The sequence below is a fragment of the Dasypus novemcinctus genome, chromosome 23, assembly GCF_030445035.2.
Source record: "Dasypus novemcinctus isolate mDasNov1 chromosome 23, mDasNov1.1.hap2, whole genome shotgun sequence".
NCBI lineage: Eukaryota > Metazoa > Chordata > Mammalia > Cingulata > Dasypodidae > Dasypus > Dasypus novemcinctus.
The window spans coordinates 53,528,782-53,541,441 of NC_080695.1; positions in this window are offsets into that span (position 1 = coordinate 53,528,782).

A 12,660-nucleotide genomic window follows, 5' to 3' on the forward strand; every position below is an offset into this window, starting at 1 on the left:
TTGTCTACTAGGTAACACTTGGTTGGCTATAAGAACTGAAAAATGTCAAAAGATAGCTCTCTCAAATAATCTCTAATTCGACCATTTCACTGGTGCAAACTGACCTCCATGGTTGGTTGAGATTTCACCGCAAATGCATTTCTCACTGTTGAACTTTCAGGGGTCTGAAAAACTTCTGCCCAGATATCCTCTCACACTGAGTTTGGATCCAGTTGAGAAATAGATTCAAGAAACCGATTGGTGGAGATTAATTGTCAGCTCTATTGCTCTAAAGGTAGATTAGAGAACTTTTTTTGAGCCCTGAACCAATAGACTTCTTACCCAGCCAATTTAGATCTTAGACCAAATACCCATGAGAAGTCTGGGGCTGCATGGAAGACAGTTACCCAGACAGTTGCAAGTAGAATTTCTGCCTCCCTCGTAGAGGCCTGATAGTGAGAGCTGTGGGGGATACACTCCCAGACCCTCCTCTGGAAACCAGGCCTGGACCACAGCCCAGTTAGGGTCCCTGCATGGAGGACAGGTACCTGGGAAGAATCTCTCCCTTCTGGGGACAGACTAGACTGAGAAACAGAAAGGGAAGGGGGCTCGCTCACATATACTGTATTCCTTCTCCTAATCCTACAAACCAGTCAAAGCCCTTCTTCTCTGTTGGGACTGAAGTAAGAGAGAAGGGTTGGGGGGAAGTGGCTTTCCAAATGTTTCTGAGTAGGACCAGGAGCTCCTAAGTTATGGGCCAAGGTAGAACTACAGGAAGGCTAAAGTTGTTCCCCTACATCACCTCCACATAGACCAGGGAATTTTACAAATGTAGCTCAGAAAATTTCACAGCCCACAAGGAGACAGACAGTCAGGTGTGCTATACTGTTAAGACAATTAGAGAAAAGGCATGAAATGATTCTCCTGATCCTCCAGGTGCCTTATCACCTTCAAAGTAGGGCTGTTGGATACTCCCAAAGCAATTTTTTTTCTTGAGAGACAGAGATTCCCATTCCTGGTCCCCCATCTATCCCAGCAAACACTCAGTTCAAAGTCAATTAAAAATCATTTTAATTGGCTTTGATTCAAAATAAAGATGTCAAATAGCAGTTTTAGGAGGGAATAAAGGTGGTGCCAAATCAAACACCTTCAAAGTGTTGCAACTCCCAAAGGCAAGCACCTGGTGTGAAAGGAATGTGATGCATGCAAATATGGGCTCAAATTCTGGTTCTGCCACTTTCTGGCTGACTGACATTGGAAAGGTCACTTCCAGCCTCTGAGGCACTGTTCCATCATCTGTAAAATGGGAATGGGAATAGTAATAAGAGTTCTGACATCAAGAGAGGGTGGTGAGAATTATTTATAATATTTGTAAAGTATTTGGAACATATTTACATTATCGAAAATTATATTGTTATTTTGTTCCCTGAATAGGGACAAGAAGGAAATTTGATCTGCTCTGAGAAAGTTGGTCTCCTTTGAAATGATGGAGCCACTCACAGGAAGAAAGGGTTCCAGCTCTCTCTTCCCCCAAGTAGAGAGAGCATATCATTTATTGCAGTCATCCAGTGGCAGTTCCATAACGAGATAGAGCACCAAAGATTTGGAGGAAGGGGACCAGATCACCTGTCACTTCATACTCAATTTCAATACTATGAAATGTCAGTTCCATTTTATCCTTGCTCTATCTCTCAAACAGTTTCCATCCACTGCTAACCTCCAGAGTGAAACTTCAGCCTTCAGCTTGGGGTGATGTGGTGGCAGCTGCATAAAGGCAAGTTGCCCATCTCATTAGGGTTTCTACCATTCAGCTCCAGTGATAAGAACAGTGAAATTCATCCAGCTGGTGGGTGAGGGTTGATCCAGGTGACCTGTCCCCACTATGTCAAGTATGTTCCCAGCACTCGAGAGAGGACAAAAATATTCCTCATATGGAGACAAGGGCTTCTTATTATTATAAATTAATCTTGTAAATATCTGATTTCTAAAAGGCTAGTAAGGAAATGACTCCTTATTGCTGTATGTGTATGCCTCTTAATTGATTTGACCATCTGGGGCATAGTGACGTGCTCTGACATGGCTGTCCCAGCAAGGTCTGCAAGGGAAAGGCCACAGTCGTGAGGGGAAGACAGGGTCTTACCCAAAGGGTAAGGTCACCATGCCATCTGTCATCGGGGGAGAGGCAAGTGTCCAGACAGGGAAAAAGGAAGCAGGTGGGAAGGTGGAAGAGAGGGCTCAGTGTCTCCTTGTCTTGATTTGGGAAGTCTTTGACTTGGGTAGTCTAGATGCCTCCAATCATTTTCCTGGGGTGATGCTAAAGGTGGGGCTCAAAGCCAGAAGGCAAAGAACTGGGATAGGCTGTTCTTCCTGAGACCTGGTTAATGAGGCAAGTCTACCTGGAAGGGCAGCTCTACTTTCAGTTTGTCTATCCCTTTGAGGTTTATTGGTTTCTTGCCATAGTACAAGACTTTTAACAAAGTCCTGTTCAAATATTCCATCTTGCCTCAGATGAACGGAAATGTTAAATAAGAGTGGAATCTCTGACTGAAGCCACCCAGCAGTAAAAGTGGGCACCCAAAGGAGAACCCCCCAAGGGAAAGTGGATCAAGCACAGAGTAAGATTCCATGTCACCATCAACAAGAGAGTCCATCTATGACCACACTTGGACATAATGATTCCATCCCTCTCAAGAAAGAGGGAATTATCTTACAGAAGCTTTAAATATTTTTGAGATGGGTAAGGCTCACCAGGCTCTTAGATTTCAAAAATTGTCCAGCCATACCAAGATTCTCAAGTGGTGGAGAAGACCTCAAAGAGGTGCCTCTTCTCCCATCTCCCTTCCCTAATTAAGTCTGAAAAGATCCTTCCAGCTCAATGTCAATTCTCTCCCCAAAGTTCTGTGCCAAGCTTTCTGCTTCCAAATCCCCACAAAAACTTAATAATGAACAGGATTGGGGGGAAAGGAAGAAGAACAGCATTGACATTTTAAAAAATCTGCCATGTAGCAAGACCAACCTCAACCCATTAACATCTATTTGTTTCTTTATTTCTTCCTCTTCTACAGAATAAAATGCAGTCATTTATCTCCATTTCAGAGTCTTCTTTAAACTTGAACGGAGTTCTTAGATTGCATCATTTTCTTCTCTCATCCAAATAATTTCAGTAACTTTTACATTTACTTCCAGCATCTTTTTCCTTCAAATACTGCAGTGATTTTTGTACCCTTTTCCAAAAATACTCCAAGAACTAATGCTCTCTTCACTGCCCACAGGTAAATTTTTTTCCTGGGAATCTGAATCGTTTCCTCGGTGAAACAAGAGGACAAACAGAACTTAATCAGAAGGGGGGACGTTAGTAGAGATTTTTAGGTTTTTAAAAAATTTACAATCTACTTTCAAACACTAAAACTTACAGAAACATACTTGAAAGGATGAGCAGAGTTTCAAAAGTCTTAAAATGCCAACGATAATTACAATGTGATTGCTGCTAAAAAAAGATCATACTTCATTCCTTCCATGAAGCATTCACATTTGTTGAACTCATCATTCAGTGGTCCTTCAGCACTAGCAAGGACTTCAAACTAACCAATATGTAAGAAACAAACTAACAAAAATGTACATTCATTTGCCTACATGTGCTTTCTTACATATTTGTAAGGTAAAATTCTTATGACATCTAGGATGGTAGAATTGCAACAAACCTACATTTAACTGAATCAAAGGTAAATGAGTAAAATAAAATGAGAGAGAAAGAACAATATACATATACATGGTGAGGATTATCCTCTCCATTTAGCAAAGTAAGTTTGAAGAGGGACACATGGATTTACAACCAATTCTGTCTCTATTGCCACATGCCTTTCAAAGTATGAGCATCTCACCAGGCTGAGCGTGATTCTAGTGGACTTTTCTACATGGATTTGTAGTGGATTCCATGTGGATTTTTTCATGTAACTTGACTCCTAAACAAGACAACCAGTTCATCTGGCCCTCAACTGAATAAATATTGATTTCAATACAAGGGGATAATTTAAACATACCATTCATTATTTCATTACTGATTTAAGGGACTTTCAAAGGCAAAATTTGTTACTCAATTTCACCTTACTAATATTAGAAGATAATTTTCATCAATGATGGGTCTTTTTTTTTCGTTTTCTTTTTGTCTTTATTTATTTTTTTAATAATACATTAAAAAAAATATGAGGTCCCCATATCTTACATTTAAAAAGTAATAGGGTGGGTTTGAGGAAAAATACACCAAATGTAAGATGGGACTATAGTTAGTAGTAATATTTTGGCAAGGCTCTTGCATAGTTTGTAATAAATGTTTCACAACAATGCAAGGTGTTGGTGGAGGGGCAATATATAGGACCCATGTATGATGAATTGCATGCTTATTTTCAAGTTCACAACTTTTACTATACACTTATTGTTGATGTATGTTCATGTATGAATGATATACTTCAGTAAAAAATATATTATTAAAAAAGAGTCCCTCTTAATTTATGTGAAATTTAGACCAGAAATAAAAATTTTCATTTAAGGATCATAAACAGTTTCTAAATGTTTACATGTTCCCAACATCGTGATAGAGTAGGTGTTGTCGATTGAGCCACAGACAATTTTCTTGATGAAAATAATAATTCTTTTAGCACTAATAGATTCAACATTTTCCTTTTCTACTGTGAACGTTAAACACTTTTCTCTGATCATTTCAAATGCCTTTGAAAAATTGTTCAGAGAATTACCCTAGTCATGAAACAATAATCAGTGTGGAAAATCAATGCCTTTTAAAGGAGGTACAAGTACAGGCAAATGGTTCAGCAGTGGGCTTGCTAAACTCTTCTAAAGAGAGTCAGAATATATAAAAGCTTCACATTTGCTGGATTTTAAGATGAACAACTCATTTGTTGATCTTGTAGAAATTTTACTTAAGTGATTCCTGACAGCATAAGATGTGACTACTATAAGCATTCAGTCTTTCTTTGTCACCAGCTTGGTGTTACACTATACCTCTTACTTTTCATTCCAGAAAGTTCTGCTCATTCTACACCACATCACATGGCCCACTCCTATGTTAGATACTGATTTTATAGTTTGTGTCTTCTATTGTAGCTGACATAAAATTGTACCCATGGATTGAAATTTGGTGGCAGACCTAAGAAGTTTACTTTGGCACACCAGCTGAAACCCAGTGGGTTCAGTATCAATATAGGTATCATGGAAATTAGGAGGAATTTACGATATGCATAAGATAATGGCAAAGGGACAACATTGGAAGGAGAGCCGGTTAGGAGGGGGAAAGCCCTGGGTGCTTGCTGGAGCTTTGACATCAAGTACCTAAATGATCCATTCCCACATGAATTTCATCATCTGTAAAACAAGGCTGTTGAATCTAGATAGATCCATGTGTGCATAACAATTTAGTACACAATCAGGATAAATGACAAATCCATGATCCATTGATTTAAACATAAATAAGAAAAAATGCTGAAAGAGAGCAGATGTGGGGCATTTTTTTAATAATCTTGAATGTGGGTGGCTTTTCTTCATTTACCACCAAAAGCTGGAGCTGTGAGGGAGGAATGAAAAGATTAATAGATTTAATCAAATAAGAAGTATAAACTTCTTCATGATGAAATACATTATCCATATATATATTTTTAAAACAGTACTGTGAAAAATGTGCACGTATATGAAACACTAAGAATTAATTTCCTCAGTCTATAAGGAGTGCTTACAAATAAAAAAGAAAAAGATGAATACCTCTGTAAAATGTGGCAAAAGACAGGAACAGACAATTCATAAAAAATACCAATAATAATTAACATATGAAAATATACTAAAGTTTATTATTATTTAAAGAGATGCAAACTAAACCGATACGGAGTTCTCTTGCCAGGAGGCACTGACACCCAACGTTGGTAGGTGGGTGTGGAAATGTGCACTCTCACACTTACCATTAGTGGTAGTGTAAATCCTTACAACTTTTTTTTTCAATTTTTACATTCTTTTCTCTTTCTGTTCTTCTCTTTTCTTTCTTTTCTTCTTTTTTTATTTTAAAGAAACTTTAGATTACATAAATGTTACATAAAAAACATAAGGGATTGCCCCACACCCTCCCCCTCCTACACTTTCCCACATTAACAACAGCCTTCATTAGTGTGGTACATTTGCCACTAACTGTAGACTATAGTTTACATTTTCACACTCTGTCCCACAAGATTTTGTAAGTTATGACAAAATATGTAATGGCGTGTATCCATCATTGCAACGTCATGCAGGACAATTCCAATGACCAAAAATGGCCCCATATTACACCTATTCTTCCCTCTCCCTTCCCTCAAAACCTCTGGCAGCCACTGCCTCCACATCAATGATAAATGTTCTTCCATTGCTAGATTAACAATAAATCTATAGCAAAGTAGTAGTAAGTCTACTTTAGTGCATTGTTCTTTCCCCAGTCTTAAGGATCTGGGGATAGTGATGCCCACTTGCCTCTAACTGAGAGGGAACTTAGATCCCATGAGGCAGATGGATAGGACTATCTTGCTTGTGGTTGCAGACTGCCTCTGTTCTTGGGATGGGCTTTGTCCATCATCATCACCTTGTTAGTTGTCGTGGGTGAGTCCAGTGAACTGGAGATTAGTTGTTGCAACTCTGCTGAGATTCAGGGCCCAACTGAACATGGACGGATCAAAGATTTAAATCTCTTGGGCATATACTTATCTAGTATAGTACTAACTATAGGTCCAAATAGAACAGAAGAGCCATGGGTAGGGAAACCACAAACGAGGCCAACTCTAGCACACTGGGGAACATAAAGTCCAAGGGAAGGCCCCTGACAGAGCACCAAACTCCTGAGTTGTCAGCCCTGCATATAATGCCTCCTTGTCTCGGCCTTTTTAGAATAAAGTTAGCAAGAGTTACAAAATTTTAGCATTGTATGCCTATCATTTGAGTCAGCAATTCCCATTGTAAGCATGTATCTTTTTTTTAAATTGTTGAAAATTTATAGAAAGATGCTTGAACAAAGATATTTCAGCCTTGTTTTATAAAAGTAAAGTATTGGAACTATCTCAAATGCCCATCAATAAGGAACTGTTAAAGTACCATACTTCCATAAAATGGAATATTATGAAGCTATTTGAAAGTGATAATTAAGATCTGTATGTACTCATGGCTAAGATATCTACATTATATTTTTAAGTAAAAAATAACTTTTATATTACAACCCCATATTTTATTAAAAAGAAATAAGCACATGTTGTGTGTCTATGTGTGTGTTTATAGGTAAGTATGTAAGATAAAAATGTCTGACAGAGGGACTCTAAAGTTAACACAGGAGAAGAAAATTGTAGCAGTTTGATATTATTGATGAATTCCAAAAAAGAAATATTGGATTATGCTTGTAATCTGATCTGTACCTGGGCATGATTGAGTTATGATTAGGGCACTGAGTCCCGACTCCCAGATAAAAGGCATGGCAAAGAATAGAGTTGGGGATTTCTGATGTTCGAGTTTGATGCTGAAGACCTGGGGAGTCAGCACCCAGAGGAAGGAGAAGCCTGCCCCAGGAAGGAAGGAAGCTTGAAGCCAGAGTAAAGCAAGCCCCAGGCACATAGGAACCCAGGAAGCCTGAACCCTCGCAGACGTTGGCAGCCATCTTGCTCCAAAGGGAAGTGGCTTATGATTTATGGCCTGGTATCTGTAAGCTACTACTCCAAATAAACACCCTTTATAAAAACCAACCAATTTCTGGTATTTTGCATCAGCACCGCTTTGCCTGACTAATACAAAAGTATATTGGTAATATTCACCCCCTAATTTATAAATATTTGACTTAATTCATGCTTTTTAAATGATTATGATTCAATGTTATTATCAGAAAACAGCATTTGCACTTTATAAGATAAAAGGAAGGTTTTTAAATATGATTTATGAGTATGTCTGAAAATAAGGCTGTGAGATCCAGGGATAAGTTTATACATTACTCAGCTGGAAGACCAAATCTTTTCCTGTGGAGACCTTCAGCCTGGGTTCTTAGCAGCTGTGCTCAAAAAATATTCTTTGAATGAATAAACAGATAAATGAATAGATGGATATATTGATAGGTGGATAGATGGATGAATGGATGGTTATTCCATTCTCCAAGGAAGTTTCAATTGTTTTTTAAAAATCTGAGATAGATGATAACTGTCAGGACAGTTTTCATTGTCTACCATGACTTTTGAAGTTTGGTCCTTCCAAACAAAGCCCTGATGAGGAATCCAGTTGATGTGGAGGGACAATGACTAAAGCAGCTCTGCTTAGGTTAAGGGAAAGGTTTCCCATCCCTGTGTTCTAGGGAATCCCCATGCATAGCTCTTGATGACTCCCAGCCTGGCCTTCAGTCATTTACGAATGTAGACTCCAGATGGGAAAAGAAGACCTTATGATTTGGAAGAGACCCCACCTCAGACAGCTGTAGTATCTTGATAATATTAACTCTTCCCCTGGTTTATACATATGCTGCAAGGCATATAAAGAGCTTTAACTGATGGCATCTTATCCCATAGTCCAGAAATGGCCAACATATGTAACGACCCAAATATGGCCTGGTTCATTAATCACAATGTCCCCAGATTCTCATACCTTGCCACCGTATGTCCATGCTGGTCCCCTTCAATATGCCCAGAGTCTCGAAAGGCGTTTCACGTATCCTATCAGCTATTTTGCCTCCCTCCTGAGCTCTCCCCTTTCCTCCTTGCTAGTCCCAGCTCCTCCTTGCATGCGTCTCCTGTTCATGAAGCCCTTCAGAGGACCTCAGTGCTGCAGCTGCTGTCAGATGTCGCCATGAAAAAGCCAGCAAGGGACTAAAGCAGGGCCACGTTCCATACAGACATGAGAAAAGATCCTTGTGCAGGGTGGGGTCACCTTGGCATAATTTGGGGTAAAAACATATGATGGCTATAAACAGGAATAGGCAGTTCACAGAAGAGGAAATCTGGGTGGTTACGAAACATTTAAAGCACACTTTAGTTTACTAAAATTCACAGCCATGAACACTAAACCATCGGTAATTTTCACACCTATCAAATTGATGATAAGTATAAGAAATAGGCATCCTCAAGTGTCAGGTACATTTGGAAAAGACAAGGACCTTTGGTGGGAATGAAAATGGATAGAAGCACTTTGAAGAGAAATTAGATAATAAAAAGAAAGGCCGGTGACCATATTACCTTACAGCTAAGTGTTTCCATTTCCAGGTGTACACTCTAGGAAAAAAACCTCACATAGGTACTGGAGGAGATGGGTGCAACAATGTTTACAACAATGTTTACAACATTGTTGCATTAGCAAAAAAGTGGAAGCAGCCTAAATGTTCATCAAGAGGATAATGGGTAAATTAATAGAATACTATTTCACAAAGTAAATGAATGAACCAAAACTGCATGTGCCAAAATGGATAAGCCTCATAAATGGAATGTTGAAAGTTAAAGCCTACATAGAAAATGATCCCATTTGTATACGATTTCTATGCTTATGTACATTTGTAGAAATGCTGCAAAACATGAATGGAGATACTAAATTCCAAAGTTTTCCTAATGATTAGTACCAGGACAAAGGGAGAAAATAGGAAGGGAACAGATATACAGGGGCTGCAATTCCTTTTGATGTATTTCATTGCTTCAAAAAACTCTGAAGCAAACAAGATAATACATCAAGATATATAGATGATGGGAAGTGGACTTGGCCCAATGGATAGGGCGTCCGCCTATCAAATGGGAGATTTGCGGTTCAAACCCCGGGCCTCCTTAACCAGTGTGGAGCTGGGCCATGCACAATGCTGATGTCTGCAAGGGGTGCCCTGCCATGCAGAGGTGTCCCCTGCGTAGGGGAGCCCCACGTGCGATGGAGTGCACCCCGTAAGGAGAGCCACCCAGCATGAAAGAAAGTGCAGCCTGCCCAAGAATGGCGCCACACACATGGAGAGCTGACACAGCAAGATGATGCAACAAATGGAAACACAGATTCCCAGGACTGCTGATAAGGATAGAAGCGGTCACAGAAAAACACACAGCGAATGGACACAGAGAGGAGACAACTGGGGGGGAAGGAGAGAGAAATAAATTAAAAAGAAATAAAATCTTTTTTAAAAAAAGACATCTGCACTTTCTTTCGTGCAGGGCGGCTCTCCAAAAAAAAAAAAAAAAGACATCATATAGATAAGTGTCCTTTCTGTTATTTCCTATGACTTTCTGTACATTTATTAATATTTTACTATCATGTGGTAGAAACACCATTAAGTAACCCTCAGTGAGTTATGCCCTTATATAAAACCATCCACGTGAGTGCAGGTAGAACCTGTGACTTGCTTCTAACCAGTGGAATATGGCACAGGAGATGGGCTATCCTTTTAGGGATTACATTCTATTCTATAAGACTCTCCCTCAGTGGACTAGAGTGAGAGACTCTTGTGGACTTTGAGAAGAGGCTGTGCTATGACAGGACCGACGAGGGGGGCCACACAGTCAGGAACTGGAGGTGGCCTCTGGGGCCTGAGAGTTGCTCCAGCTGACACCCAGCAAACAGCATTGGCCCCCAGGCATGCAGCCACGGAAATGAGTGCTGGCAGCAACCTGACCGAGCTTAACTGAAAGTGTCCCCAGTCAACACTGCAGATGAGAACTCAGCCCGGCCGGCATCTGGACCTCAGCAGAGGCCCCAGGGAAGCTGTCCTGGACTTCTGACCCACAGAAAGTGTGAAATAACAGATGGGTGTTGGTTTAAGGCACTAAGTTGGTGCTAAGTTTTTATGCAGCAATAGAAAATGAGTACTAATAAAAAATATTCACGTAAATAAACAGGATTTGGAGAAAAACCTTAAAAATGTAATGTGACCAAGTCTAAGGTTCAAGAAGAAGGAAACACACCCATAAGGAGAGCCGCCCAGCGCAAAGGAGGGAGCAGCCTGCCCAGGAATGGCGCCGCCCACACTTCCCGTGCCGCTGCCGACAACAGAAGCGGACAAAGAAACAAGAAACAAGACGCAGCAAAAAGACACAGAAAACAGACAACCGGGGGAGGGGAGGGGAAATAAATAAATAAAAATAAATCTTTAAAAAAAAAAAAAAAGAAGAAGGAAACAACTAACTGCACAAATGCTCCTAAGATGAAAGTCAAGGTTGACCAAGACATCTCCTTCATCTTCAGCAGTTTCTGGGCGGTGGGCAGGCGAGAAGCTGGGTGCTGGGGGGATGAGGAGCCAGGCGGAGGGGAGGAGCCGAGAGGACCGACCATGACGCTGGTGAGGAAGGAAGGCTGAGAGGGAGGGAGGGAGGTGCCAGCTGTGTGGGAAGACGAGGCTGAGGGAGGCTTGTTGGTTTGGGCTTTATTTTATGAATCAGGGGAAACTTAAGTGTCTCAAAAGTTGTTATTCATGATAAGATGTTTGAGCTCAGTGCTCGCAACCCTGTTTTGCACGTTAGATCCACCTGAGAAACTTGACAAAAAGTGACCCCCCACAGTGGTATATCCATGCAATAGAACACGACTCAACAATAACAAAAAGGAATGACATATCAGTACCTGCTGCAACATGGATGAAACTCAAAAACACTGCTCTAAGTGTAAGAAGTCAGCTACAAAATACCGCATCCTGTGTGATTCCACTTGTATGAAAAGTCCCAAAAAGGCAACTCTATAGAGACTGAAAGTGGATTTATGGTTGCCTGGGGCAGGGGGTGGGAAAGGGGACTAACTGCAAACTTTTTTTTTCTTACCTGTGCTCCACTTAACAAACTTCCTCGACTTGCTTGTCCCAGGTCCTGGCTCCTGGAAACCCATGTCTCCTGTTGGGAATTATCCCATCCCTCCAGGCGATCCTTCCTCGTGGCATTCCTTTGAGGATGGCCCCTGGCTGACTCCGTGCCATGGGAAATGTGGGACAATCTTGCCCTGTAAGATGAAGGGGCTGCAAACTGTTTCAAACAACATTGTCTCATCACTCTGCTTCCAGCAGCATCTTGGCTTTGGGATTTTAGGCATGTGTCTGTGTTGTAGAAGTTGAGAGAGGTTCAATTATTTGCGTATAGAAAGGCCAGGACTCCAGCATGATTTTGAGAAGGAAAAATGGTTTATTGACGACCGGCCAGACTCTGGAGCTTTAGATTTTCTAGTTCCTTTTATACAGTGTGGGGAGTCAAATGGTGCTTTTATCAAAGAAAACTACTTCCTTTGTTAGTTAAGTCTTTGCCTGAGTACCACATAGGTTTTGAATTAACATATCACCCACATTTCAGGTGAGCTTGAATTAGCATCTTGCCCCTGTTCTGTCTGGATGCAACTTTGAATACACGTTCAGTCTTACATCCTTTCTGAACATTCAAACCCCTATCACTTACCTGGATTTCTAGAGACTAGGCACATTTGGATACAGAATTAGATGATTTTGAATTTATGCACAGGCTATATTATATTTCCCATTTGAGGCCAAGTCCAAGTTCCCTTAAGTTTCGGCATCACCACCATCAGAGTTTCCCTGGACTGACTGGTATGTATATAGAGTTTGCATTGCTAAATGGCTTCCCAGGACTGGAGTCGTTGCCATGGTCACCAAGGGCAGGACTGCAGCCTCTTACCGTCCCATACCCACAAGTAAGGACAGACAACTTAGGTTATTTCCAAACAGACAAA